The sequence below is a fragment of the Rana temporaria genome, chromosome 4 (assembly GCF_905171775.1).
Source record: "Rana temporaria chromosome 4, aRanTem1.1, whole genome shotgun sequence".
In the NCBI taxonomy this organism is placed as follows: domain Eukaryota; kingdom Metazoa; phylum Chordata; class Amphibia; order Anura; family Ranidae; genus Rana; species Rana temporaria.
In genome coordinates, this window is record NC_053492.1 from 263,159,808 (window position 1) to 263,172,709 (window position 12,902).

General features: G+C 45.4%; 1 non-coding gene across 1 annotated transcript; it reads left to right on the forward strand.

Annotated features, from left to right (window-relative positions):
• The first annotated feature begins 11,765 nt into the window (after positions 1-11,765).
• Positions 11,766-11,837, forward strand: TRNAG-UCC. Its single transcript has one exon. It is a non-coding gene; the product is annotated as a tRNA-Gly (tRNA).
• The last annotated feature ends 1,065 nt before the right edge of the window (positions 11,838-12,902 follow it).

Here is a 12,902-nt window from a genome sequence, read left to right on the forward strand (position 1 = left end):
ACGGATGTCATCAGCGACATGTCTGCTGACACCCGCTGCTATGCGATCCGATCCTCTCCACAAAATCCAGACTGATGATGGTCCTAATTTTCCTCCGTCTGGCAGACTGGATCGGATGAAAATGGACAGGCAGTCCGTTCTCATCCGATCTCCCCATAGAGGAGAGCGGGACTCTAACAGGTCCGTCTCAGCACAGTGAGGCTGTATTCACACCTGAGTGTTTTGTAGCTTGAAGCTCAAAGATGCTGGAGGAGAAAAAATGAATAAAAATCAATGATTCTCTACGTAGATGGTTCACATCTCCACTTTATGTCGCCTGAAGCTCAAACAAGTTCTGGAGCTTTTTTTGTCGCTCAAATTGGGCAGTTGTGGTCACTTTTGGCGCATTCCTATCCTCATATAAGGGAACGAAAACGTATTTGCGCAATTTTCTGCTCAAATGAAAAAAAATGTAATAAAAAAGTAATATATGAAAAAATTTTTTTAAAATAAATACACAAATAACTAAAAATCATCCTAAATAAGTAAAATAAAATTAATATGTAATAATACCATAATAAATAATAATTAACCTCAAAAAAATTTAAATACATTATTATTAATAATAATAAAAAATAATACATATAATAAAATAACCAACCTCGAACAAAAAAAAATAATATATATTATTAATATATTAATAATAAATACATTGCGTTAGGGTGTTTAGTTATTTATCGCCATCATTACTAGTTAAAAAAAAAAAAGTGTTTGTAGACTTGTATAACTTTTGCGCAAACCAATCAATATAACGTCCTGTTTGGGAGGACGCGCAGTGACGTCACCACGCAGAGGAGGAGGGCTTCTTGTATGCCGGCCGGCTATGTTCGAATTTTAAAAACGCTGTTTTTACTTCTATGTTTTGCCAGTACATCTTATGTTTTATTAAACGCCTTTTTGATACGGAGTTACGCTATGGTGCACTTTTTCCTTACTCTCTTATCGGATGTATTGGATGGTGATATCTTATGGGTGGTTCCTGATATCGGTTCCTGAGTGATCCTGTGAATACCAAAGGCCACGGCTGGGCTATAGCCATCTGCTCATTTGTGCTTGCCCTCTGGTAAGCGGCCTCTCATTATCGGTGAAGGGTTCACTAAATATATGTATCCAGTCACTTTGGTGGTGTGAACGTTATCTAGGAATCTGTTTGAAGAAATCTTCTACTTTGAGACCTGTGTCAACAACGGGGTATCAACCTCACTATATGGACTGGTTTTGATTCAAGGGTGTCCTGTGTTTGTTAACCCTTTTATGGACTTGACACATACCGTATTTATCGGCGTATACCGCGCACTTTTTTGCCCTGAAAATCATGGCAAAATCGTGGGTGCGCGGTATACGCCGATACCCCCTTTCCCGCGCCGAGTTTTGAATACAGTACACTCGGGTATAGTCGGCCAGTCTCGGCTCCTTCCGCTCACACGTCCTGGACGTACAGGACGTGAGCGCGAGAGTTTCCGAGCCTGCCCGACAATACACGAGTGTACTGCGCTCTGTATATGTCGGTGCAGTATTCAAACTCGGCGCGGGAAACGAGCGGGGAGGACGGGAGTGACCAAAAAAAAAATGGGTCACTTTTATTCCTATTAGGCCCGGTACACACGAGCAAACATGTACGATGAAACCGGTCCGTCGGACCGTTTTCACCGTACATGCCTGCCAGAGGGCTTCTGTACGATGGTTGTACTAACCATCGTACAGAAGTCCGCGCGTAAACAATACGCGGGGCGTGTCCGCGTCGTCGCCGCGGCGACGACGCGGAGACGTGGGCGGGCCTGCCATTTAAAGGCTTCCACGCATGCGTCAAAGTCATTCGACGCATGCGAGGGACGGCGGGCGCTCGGACATGTACGGTAGGTCTGTACTGACGACCGTACATGTCCGAGTGGGCAGGATTCCAGCGGACGGTTTTAAAACACGTCCAGGAATATTTGCCCGCTGGGAAAAGGCCCGGCGGGCAAATGTTTGCTGGAATTCGGCCCGCTCGCGCCTACACACGACCGAACATGTATGCTGAAACTGGCCCGCGGACCAGTTTCAGCATACATGTTAGGTCGTGTGTACGGGGCCTTACAAGGAATGTAAACATCCCTTGTAATAGAAAAAAGCATGACAGGTCCTATTAAATATGAGATCTGGGGTCAAAAAGACCTCAGATCCCATATTTAGACTAAAATGCAAAAAAAATAAAAAAAAATGTTGTCATTTGAAAAAACGACAACAAGAAAACATTGCTTTAACCACTTCCTTACTGGGCACGTATACCCCTTCCTGACCAGGTGAAATTTCAGCTTCTGGCACTGCGTCGCTTTAATGCGCGGTCGTGCGACGTGGCTCCCAAACAAAATTGACGTCCTTTTTTCCCCACAAATAGAGCTTTCTTTTGGTGGTATTTGATCACCTCTGCGGTTTATATTTTTTACTTGTTACTATAATAAATAGCCAATTTTTTTTTTAAAAAAAAAACATTTTTTTTCTCAGTTTAGGCCGATACATATTCTTCTACATATTTTTGGTAAAAAAAAAAAAATCGCAATAAGCGACTGGTTTGCGCAAAAGTTATAGCGCTTACAAAATAGGGGACAGAATTATTATTAATTTTTATTATTATTTTTTTTTACTAGTAATGGCGGCGATCTGCGATTTTTATTGGGACTGCGACGTTATGGCAGACACATCGGACACTTTTGACACATTTTTGGCGCCATTCACATTTATACTGCGATCAGTGCTATAAAAATGCACCGATTACTGTATAAATGTGACTGGCAGTGAAGGGGTTAACACTAGGGGGGCATGGAAGGGGTTAAATGTATTCCCTGGGTGTGTTGTAACTGTGGGGGGAGGGGGATGACTGGGGGAGGTGACCGATCTATGTCCCTATGTATAAGGGACACAGATCGGTCTCCTCTCTCCCTGACAGGACGTGGAGCTCTGTGTTTACACACAGAGCTCCACGTCTTGTCCCTGTAGCCGCCGATCGCGAGTGCCTGGCGGACATTGCGGCCGCCAGGCACGCGCATCGGTATCTCAGGAATGCGGCGGGCACGCGCGCGCCCTCTAGTGGCCTGGAAGAGCGGAGGACGCATACATGCATCCTGTCAGAGATTTAGAACCACCCTGCGGCCGCACATATTCGTACGGCCGTCGGGAAGTGGTTAAGAAGCATGGGCGGAAGTGACGTTTTGACGTCGCTTCCGCCCTGCTATGGGGACGGGTGGGGGCCATCTTGCCCTCACTCGTATCCCAGCAGAGCAGGGGACAGGACCCGATCGCCTCCACCGCTGCCGACGGCTCCGGTAAGAGGCGGAGGGCGCGGGAGGGGGGTCCTCTCCCGCCGCCGATAACAGTGATCTCACGGCGAATCCGCCGCGGAGACCACTGTTATCATTTACAGGACCGCTCAAAGAAAAGATGGATATCTTGGTTGTGGCAGCAGCTGCTGCCGTTACCGAGATATCCATCTTTAAAGTACCGACGTATATGTACATGAGCGGGTCCTTAAGTGGTTAAATACAGTATTTTTAAATCCGACGGATTGTTTGATGTTAAATTTTAAAAGCAGCAGCAAACCTTACATGCTTGCTAATTTAGTTAAATGTGAAAATCAGAGGTGTTCTGTCACATTAGCAAGCCTGTAAGGTCAGCAGGTTTGCTGCTGCTTTTAAAATGTAACATGTAAACAGTCCGTTGAATTTCCAAATACTGTATTTAAGCACATAAGCTCTGTTTTGTGTTGAAAATAACTGTGAAATCTAAAACTCCGGTGGGTAACAATAATTGGTGTGTAATAATGATAAAATAAAAGAAATGAAAATATTTATAAGGCTCCATTCCCAGTGTTATCAGAGGAATACACATCATTATTTCAGCCATGGGACTGTAAGGGTTTAATCTCATTCACAACTAGAAAATGCATTTCCTGCAGAAAATGCGTGGGAATGCTGAATAGCTGAATTGCTAAGCCATAACCACTACACTATCTTTAGGACATACAAGCAGTGTTTCTTCAGTACTTATAAAGCCTATTTTTGATCATTAAAGGGGTTGTAAAGGTAAAAATATTTTCCCTAAATAGCTTCCTTTACCTTAGTGCAGTCCTCCTTCACTTACCTCATCCTACCATTTTGCTTTTAAATTTCCTTATTTCTTCTGAGAAACTTCTTTAACTACAGACAGTAATGCAAGGCTTTTTCCCTGGTGTGGAGAAAGCCTCTTGAGGGGGGAGGGGGCGAGCAGGATGCCTAATAACACACAGCTCCTTTCTCTATCTGCAATATAGAGAGAGTGTCCTGACTTGCCTGGTCACCCCTCCCCCCTCAAGAGGTTTTCTCCACATGAGGTAAGGGAGGAGGACTGCACTGAGGTAAAAGAAGCTATTTAGGGGGGAAAAAATACCTTTACAAACGCTTTAATCCACACACCAAATGACTGAGAGAACCCTTCAAACAAACCTTCAACGTTAGAAACACAAAGCCTTTGTGAACGTATCGGTATAAAATTTATGTTGATAATCTTAAAAATGTGGGCATGGCAGCGATTTAAAAAAGAGGTTCTGTGTGCGTTTTGCTGGAAGATTTATAGATTTTTTTTACATGACAGTCAATGGAAGAGAATTTGGAACTCTTGTCATTTAGAAGCTCCTGCAACCAAAAGTAAAATGCAGTATCACAAAACTGAGCACATTGCCTGAAACCAGACAAAAATACCTACGTTTTTATATATAAATTGTGTATGACAAGTAGATCTTGTGGGCGTGAGAGCAATTTGTTCCCCCTTTATAAAGATCATTTTTTTATTTTTAACGCTCCGTGCTCTAATGATGTCATCATCCACTCTAAATCAGCCCCATAGAAACACATTATAATCGATAACATTTTCTGAAAAAATTACTAAACTTGAACTGCTTTTTCACAAAAACTGTAAAAGATATCAAACTGAAAAGTCATAGCCAGATAGCTAAATATTTTGTGAACGTTTTAAAGTTTGTTTGGTGTCTGTAGGTGAAAGTATGAAGGAGCTGAAACTTTTGGTAGCAGAGAAGCTTTTAAAGCGGAGGTTCACCCGTATATATGACCTTTTCCCCTTAGATGGATGCTTGTTTTGTCTAGGGAAATCAGCTAGTTGTTTTAAAATATGAGCCGTACTTACGGTTTACGAGATGCATCTTCTCCGTCGCTTCCGGGTATGGGCTGCGGGACTGGGCGTTCCTATTTTGATTGACAGTCTTCCGAGAGGCTTCCGACGGTCGCATCCATCGCGTCACGATTTTCCGAAAGAAGCCGAACGTCGGTGCGCAGGCGCAGTATAGAGCCGCACCGACGTTCGGCTTCTTTCGGCTACTAGTGACGCGATGGATGCGACCGTCGGAAGCCTCTCGGAAGACTGTCAATCAAGAAGGAACGCCCGCTCCCGAAGACCCATACCCGGAAGCGACGGAGAAGATGCATCTTGAAAACGGGTAAGTACTGCTCATATTTTAAAAACAACTAGCCGATTCCCCTAGACAAAACGAGCAGGAATCTAAGGGGAAAAGGTCAAAAAATAAATAAATGGGTGAACTCCCGCTTTAAGGGGTAAAAAGCATGTTCTCATTGACTTCAATGTTAAAAAAAAGTGTCTAAAATCGTAATATTTAAAAAAGTATAAATAGTACAAAAAAAGTTGAAGAAGTCCCATCATTAGCTGAAAGAGCTGAACATTTTAAAAGTTGAATGGTCTTAATAGCTGAAAGTATGCAGAAGTTACGCAGAGCAAAAAAACTTACGGAAATAAAAATAAGAATAGCGGTTTAGCATTCCCACTAATAACAACATGTTCTTAAAGGAGCCGTATACTGAGCCTACAGGCCAAAACACACAATGAATGTTGTTGACATTTCATAGACAATTCCGTGCACATGTACACAGGGCAGCCATCAGGAATTATGGGGCCCCCTGGAGCAGAGAACTGGGGGGGGGGGGTGCTGCCGTCTGAAATTGAGAAGCGGGGGGGCCCTTTACAAAAAAAAAAGAAATAAAGAAAAATATAAAAAAGGGGGGTAGCCATCCGGGGCCCTTTAATAAAAAATAAATTATATATATATATATATATATATATATATATATATATATATATATATATATAAAAAAAGGGGATTTTCCACATGGGGCCCTGGGGACCTCTGAGCCCTTTAATAAAAAAATATATATATATATAAAAAATGAAAAAAAAAAAAGAAATAAAATATAAAAAAAAAATGTATTTTTGTTATAAAAAAAAAAGGGGGGGTTGCCATCCTGGCCCTGGGGACCTCGGGGCCCTTTAATAATAATAATATATACATATATATATAAATATATATATATATATATATAATTATTATTATTATTATTATATTTTCCACATGGGGCCCTGGGGACCTCTGAGCCCTTTAATAATAAAATATATATATATATATATATATATATATATATATATATATATATATATATATATATATATATATATATATATATATATATATATATGTTAAAAAAAAAGAAATAAAATATAAAAAAAATGTATTTTTTTATAAAAAAAAGGGGGGGGGGGTTTGCCATCAGGGGCCCTCTGGGCCCCTTAATAATATATATATATATATATATATATATATATATATATATATATATATATATATATATATATATATATATATATAAAAAAAATAAAAAAATATATAAAAAAATATATTTTTTTATACAAAAAGGGGGGGGGTTGTCATCCGGGGCCCTGGGGATCTCCGGGCCCCCCATACCCCTAAAAAAAAAAAATGGCCCTTTAATAAAAAATAAAATAAAAATATATTAGAAAAAATATATATTTTTTATAAAAAATAAATAAAAAAAAAGGGGGGGTTGCCATCCGGGGCCCTGGGGGCCTTCGGAACTCAAAAAAAATAAAAAAATTTGTCCCTATAATAAAAAATAAAATAAAAATATATTTAAAAAAATATATTTTTTTTATAAAAAAATTAATTAAAAAAAGGGGAGTTGCCATATGGGGCCCTGTGGGCCTCTGGGCCCCTGGGAACCTCCGGACCCCTAAAAAAATTATTATTATTTTTTTTAAAGGGGGTTGCCATCCGGGCCCCTTACAGGTGTACTGCCTGTACCCCCCTTATGGCGGCCCTGCATGTACAAAAACACACATAAAGAAGCTGAGATTTTTTTGGTGTGTTTTGGCACCATTAACCTTTTCAATACCAGGCAACTTCACCCCCTTCCTTCCCAGACCAATTTTCAGCTCTCCGCGCTCTCGCAGTTTCAATGAGAATTGCGCGGTCATGCTACGATGTACCCAAATGGAATTTTTGTTGCTTTGTTCACACAAATAGAGCTTTCTTTTGGTGTTATTTATTCACCACTTGATTTTTTATATTTCGCGATATAAAACGGAAATAGAGCGAAATATAAAAAAATATATATATATATTTTCTACCATGGACAATGACAAACAGCAAACAGAAATTCTTGGCACCGTATACAGGGAGCCAATTGCACCACCTGACAGCTGCCAACCAATTTGTTGTTTAAACAAGCTTTGCACTCCCCTTATTGCAGGCTGAGATTATTTACTGTCTTTAGGGTGCAGGTGGCGTAATCTGCAGTGCTGGATTTCCCAACAATTACTATCCAAGCCTGTCACCGATTGGTTAATATAGAAGAGGCCAAAGCTTACATTTAATTATGGGGAACTGCGTGCAGAAGATCACTTTGTATGCACCCCACAGGCAATAAATAGACCCTTTATGCCCCCCCCGCTGAACAAATGGGGCCTCAGTAAGTTGCTGCAGGGCTCCCACAGACAGTAACTATTTCATCATTTGCCTGGAATTCTGCCTTAGACCCCGCCCACAATTGGCGATTTGGAATGGCCGGCAGAAGTGATAGGATTCTGCCTGCAATTCTAAATCATGGGAAAATGTGAAGCAAGCATTCGGATTATTCTTAATGGGCCCCCCAAAGATGGCAAGATCTTGTCACATGACAGAATCGCATGGCAATCGATCCAAAACGTGCAGGGGACTATTTTTTCCACTTTGAGGTGTGGCGGAGTAATCTGCAATGCAGCGGTGCCAGGTCCCGGCCTCTTCTGTATCAATCCACCGCAACAATTCGAGGGATGACAATAAAAGAGGCCGGGCATGAACCAGTGAAGAACCAGTCCCCTTTCTGACTCCATTCATTTTAGTGCCAGGCAACCAGAATTTTATATGAAGGCCAACATTAGTCATTTTGGAATTTTGAACTTCTCTCTATAATTTGATGTTGTATAAAAAATATAAGAAATGTAGGTGAGGGTGCTAGATCTCATTCTTCTTTTTAATTGCAGATGTACGCGGTATTAACTACAGAGACAGCTCACAAGGCAGGTCTGCCCCAGTGAGCGAGACAGAATGTGAAAGCTACATTGAGGCTCAACCAGCATGTGCCGTTCACACGGAGACAGCCCCGGACGGGGCCGTTCCTACAGAGTGCGCCCCGAACGGGGCCGCTCCTACGGAGAGCGCCCCCGACGGGGCCGCTCCTACAGAGTGTGCCCCCGACGGGGCCGCTCCTACAGAGTGCGCCCCCGACGGGGTCGCTCCAACAGAGTGCGCCCCGGACGGGGTCGCTCCTACAGAGTGCGCCCCGGACTGGGACGCTCCTACAGAGTGCGCCCCGGACTGGGACGCTCCTACAGAGTGCGCCCCGGACTGGGACGCTCCTACAGAGTGCGCCCCCGACTGGGCCGCTCCTACAGAGTGCGCCCCCGACGGGGCCGCTCCTACAGAGTGCGCCCCCGACGGGGACGCTCCTACAGAGTGCGCCCCCGACGGGGACGCTCCAACAGAGTGCGCCCCGGACTGGGACGCTCCTACAGAGTGCGCCCCGGACTGGGACGCTCCTACAGAGTGCGCCCCGGACTGGGACGCTCCTACAGAGTGCGCCCCGGACTGGGACGCTCCTACAGAGTGCGCCCCGGACTGGGACGCTCCAACAGAGTGCGCCCCGGACTGGGACGCTCCTACAGAGTGCGCCCCGGACTGGGACGCTCCTACAGAGTGCGCCCCGGACTGGGACGCTCCTACAGAGTGCGCCCCGGACTGGGACGCTCCTACAGAGTGCGCCCCGGACTGGGACGCTCCTACAGAGTGCGCCCCGGACTGGGACGCTCCTACAGAGTGCGCCCCGGACTGGGACACTCCTACAGAGTGCGCCCCGGACTGGGACGCTCCAGGGTTCGACTTCCACAAGGTGACTCCACCAGAAGAACCCTCGATCATCACAGAACCGGACAAAGGAAAAAGAACCAGAAAAATAAACAAAAATAGAAAAAATAAAAAAGACAGTATGAGTGCCCCCCAGGCGAGGCCAGTCCCCCAGAGAGCGACTTCCACAAGGAAACGCCACCAGAGTGCGACTTCCACAAGGAGACGCCACCAGAGTGCGACTTCCACAAGGAGACGCCACCAGAGTGCGACTTCCACAAGGAGACGCCACCAGAGTGCGACTTCCACAAGGAGACGCCACCAGAGTGCGACTTCCACAAAGAGACACCACAAGAGTGCGACTTCCACAAAGAGACGCCACAAGAATGCGACTTCCACAAAGAGACGCCACAAGAGTGCGACTTCCACAAAGAGACGCCACAAGAGTGCGACTTCCACAAGGAGACGCCACCGGAGGGCGATTTCTACAAGGAGATGCCACCAAAGGGCATATTCTACAAAAAGAAACCAGAACGTCATGTTCGCTTTACACTTCCTCCAGGAAGGGAAGATGAAACTGGTCCTCGACGAAAACATAGCCGTCTATTTCAGAAAGCATCAAAGAAATACCTCCACCCAAGGATTCCACTAAAACATCGTGATCGCTCTACGCTTCCTCCAGAAAGCGACGATGACACCGAGACTCCACAAAAAAGTGGCACTCCCTGTCAGAAAGAAAACAAGTACGAAAACAAGAAATATAACAAGTACGAAAACAAGTACAAAAACAAGTACAAAAACAAGTACAAAAACAAGTACAAAAACAAGTACGAAATTCAAAGACCAGGTGTCATCAGCTCCCCCCTGCAGAAGAACCCTTGATCATCATGGACAAAAGAAAAAGAAACAAAAATAGAAAAAAAAAAAACAGTACGAGTTGGACTGGCTGTGAAGGGAGGTTGGAAGCCAGTAGATTTTTTTCTTTCCTGCAGGTGTGTGTTGGACTGGTCGAGCTGCACGATCCCGGCTAAAATGAGAATCACGATTTTTTTGCTTAGAAGATAGATCACGATTCTCCAACAGAGTGCGTCCCGGACGGGGCCGATCCAACAGAGTGCGCCCCAGACGGGGATGCTCCAACAGAGTGCGCCCCGGACGGGGCCGATCCAACAGAGTGCGCCCCGGACGGGGCCGATCCAACAGAGTGCGCCCCGGACGGGGCCGATCCAACAGAGTGCGCCCCGGACGGGGCCGATCCAACAGAGTGCGCCCCGGACGGGGCCGATCCAACAGAGTGCGCCCCCGAAGGGGCCGCTCCTACAGAGTGCGCCCCCGAAGGGGCCGCTCCTACAGAGTGCGCCCCCGAAGGGGCCGCTCCTACAGAGTGCGCCCCCGAAGGGGCCGCTCCTACAGAGTGCGCCCCGGACGTGGCCACTCCAGAGTTCGACTTCCACAAGGTGGCTCCACCAGAAGAACCCTCGATCATCACAGAACCGGACAAAGGAAAAAGAACCAGAAAAAGAAACAAAAATAAAATAAATAAAAGGCAAGGCCAGTCCCCCAGAGAGCGACTTCCACAAAGAAACGTCACCAGAGTGCGACTTCCACAAAGAGACGTCACCAGAGTGCGACTTCCACAAAGAGACGCCACCAGAGTGCGGCTTCCACTTGTTTAATGAAAGAATCCTCAAACTCTACATTGGAGATTGTCAGGGGGGTTGAAACCAGATTAAAAAAATAAATAAATAAACAAAAAAAAAAAAAATGTATTAATTGTGCTACTCTATGGACCGGCTGCAAGAGGAGGTTGGAGGCCAATAGACTTTATTTTCCTGCAGGCGTGTTGGACCTGCTGTGAGAGGAGGTTGGAGGCCGGTATGTTTTTCAGGCGTGTGTTGGACTGGCTATAAGGGGAGGTTGGAGGCCAGTATGTTTTTTAGGCATGTGTTGCACCAGCTATGAGGGGAGGTTGGAACTCTTCCTGTCTTCAGGAGGTGGGAGGAGTCTTTCCAGCTTTCTTTAGGCTTTCTCTGCTGGGGAAATGAGAACTCTTCCCACCAGTGAGGTCCTTCATGGAGAAGTCCAAGGCCTCACTCACATGATGTGTATGAATCTGTACCCTGTGTGGGGGCTGCGTTTACCCCAAAAAGGACATCCATGCGGGTGCCGTTTTGTGGACGCACCCTGGGTGCGTTCAGGGCCGTACACCGGCACCCACACAGATGTCACATTGGGTACAACCGCTGCACCCCAGTCGTTTAGGTTACGTTTGGATTTTTTCTGTAGGCGCCTTGAGTGGACATGTGAACTTATGTACCCTGCTCTGCGGGGGTGGGCCTTAGAGAACAGAGGCTGTTTATGGGCAGCAAAGAGGCTTAGTGGTTAGGCTTGCAGCACGGGGGTCCTTGGTTCAAATCCTGACCAGGACACTATCTGCATGTTCTCCCTGTGTTTGCGTGGGTTTGCTCTGGATACTCCGGTTTCCTCCCACACTACAAAGACATGCTACCTTGCGTTGGTGGTGCAGTGGTGAGCATAGCTGCCTTCCCAGCAGCTGACCCGGGTTCGATTCCCGGCCAACGCCATCTCCAAGTACTTGGAGTCCCCAGAAGGAAAAGCACTATACAAGGTCAATGCTGAGTATATATTAGCGGTGGAATACAGAATGAACGCATCAAAAACACACCAGAGTGCATCTAAATGCATCAAAAATACACCAGAGAGCATCTAAACACATCATATATACACCAGAGAGCATCGGGCCGCACAGTGAGTGAGTGAAAGACTTATATAGTGCTGCACGTGCGAACTGAATCGCCTCTGAATCACAGTGGTGTAGTGGGCGGCACTCTCGCCTAGCATTAAAAAGTGTCGCTGGTTCGAATCCCGACCACGACACTACCTGCCTGGAGTTTGCATGTTCTCCCTGTGCCTGCGTGGGTTTCCTCCGGGTACTCCGGTTTCCTCCAACGCTCCAAAGATATGCTGATAATTGGCTTCCATCTAAAAAAAAAATTGTCCCTAATATATGAATGCGAGTTAGGGACCTTAGATTGTAAGTTCCTTGAGGGTAGTGACCGATGTGAATGTACAATGTATATGTAAAGCGCTGTGTAAATTGACTGCGCTATATAAGTTGGTATCACCTGGTGCAGAAAAAACTGGTGTCACCTAGGGTTGTCCCGATACCACTTTTTTTAGGACCGAGTACAAGTACCGATACTTTTTTTTCCCATGTACTCGATACATTTTTTTAATGTCATGTGACAGTTTTCAAATTTAAGAATGTCTCGTACATTGGTGGTCAGTGGGAAGGATGTCTCGTACATTGGTGGTCAGTGGGAAGGATGTCTCGTACATTGGTGGTCAGTGGGAAGGATGTCTCTTACATTGGTGGTCAGTGGGAAGGATGTCTCTTACATTGGTGGTCAGTGGGAAGGATGTCTCTTACATTGGTGGTCAGTGGGAAGAATGCCCCTTTACAGTCACATAGCGAAAACATTAGAGAGGGAGCAAAATTCCAGGGTGACCACGACCAGCAGAAAGACAAGCAACAAGCATTGGATCGTAAATCCTAACAAGTGAGGAAGGAAGTCTGCTGTGCAATCGTGCATGTCACATCAGGGCACAGGGCACAGCGGGGTACTGA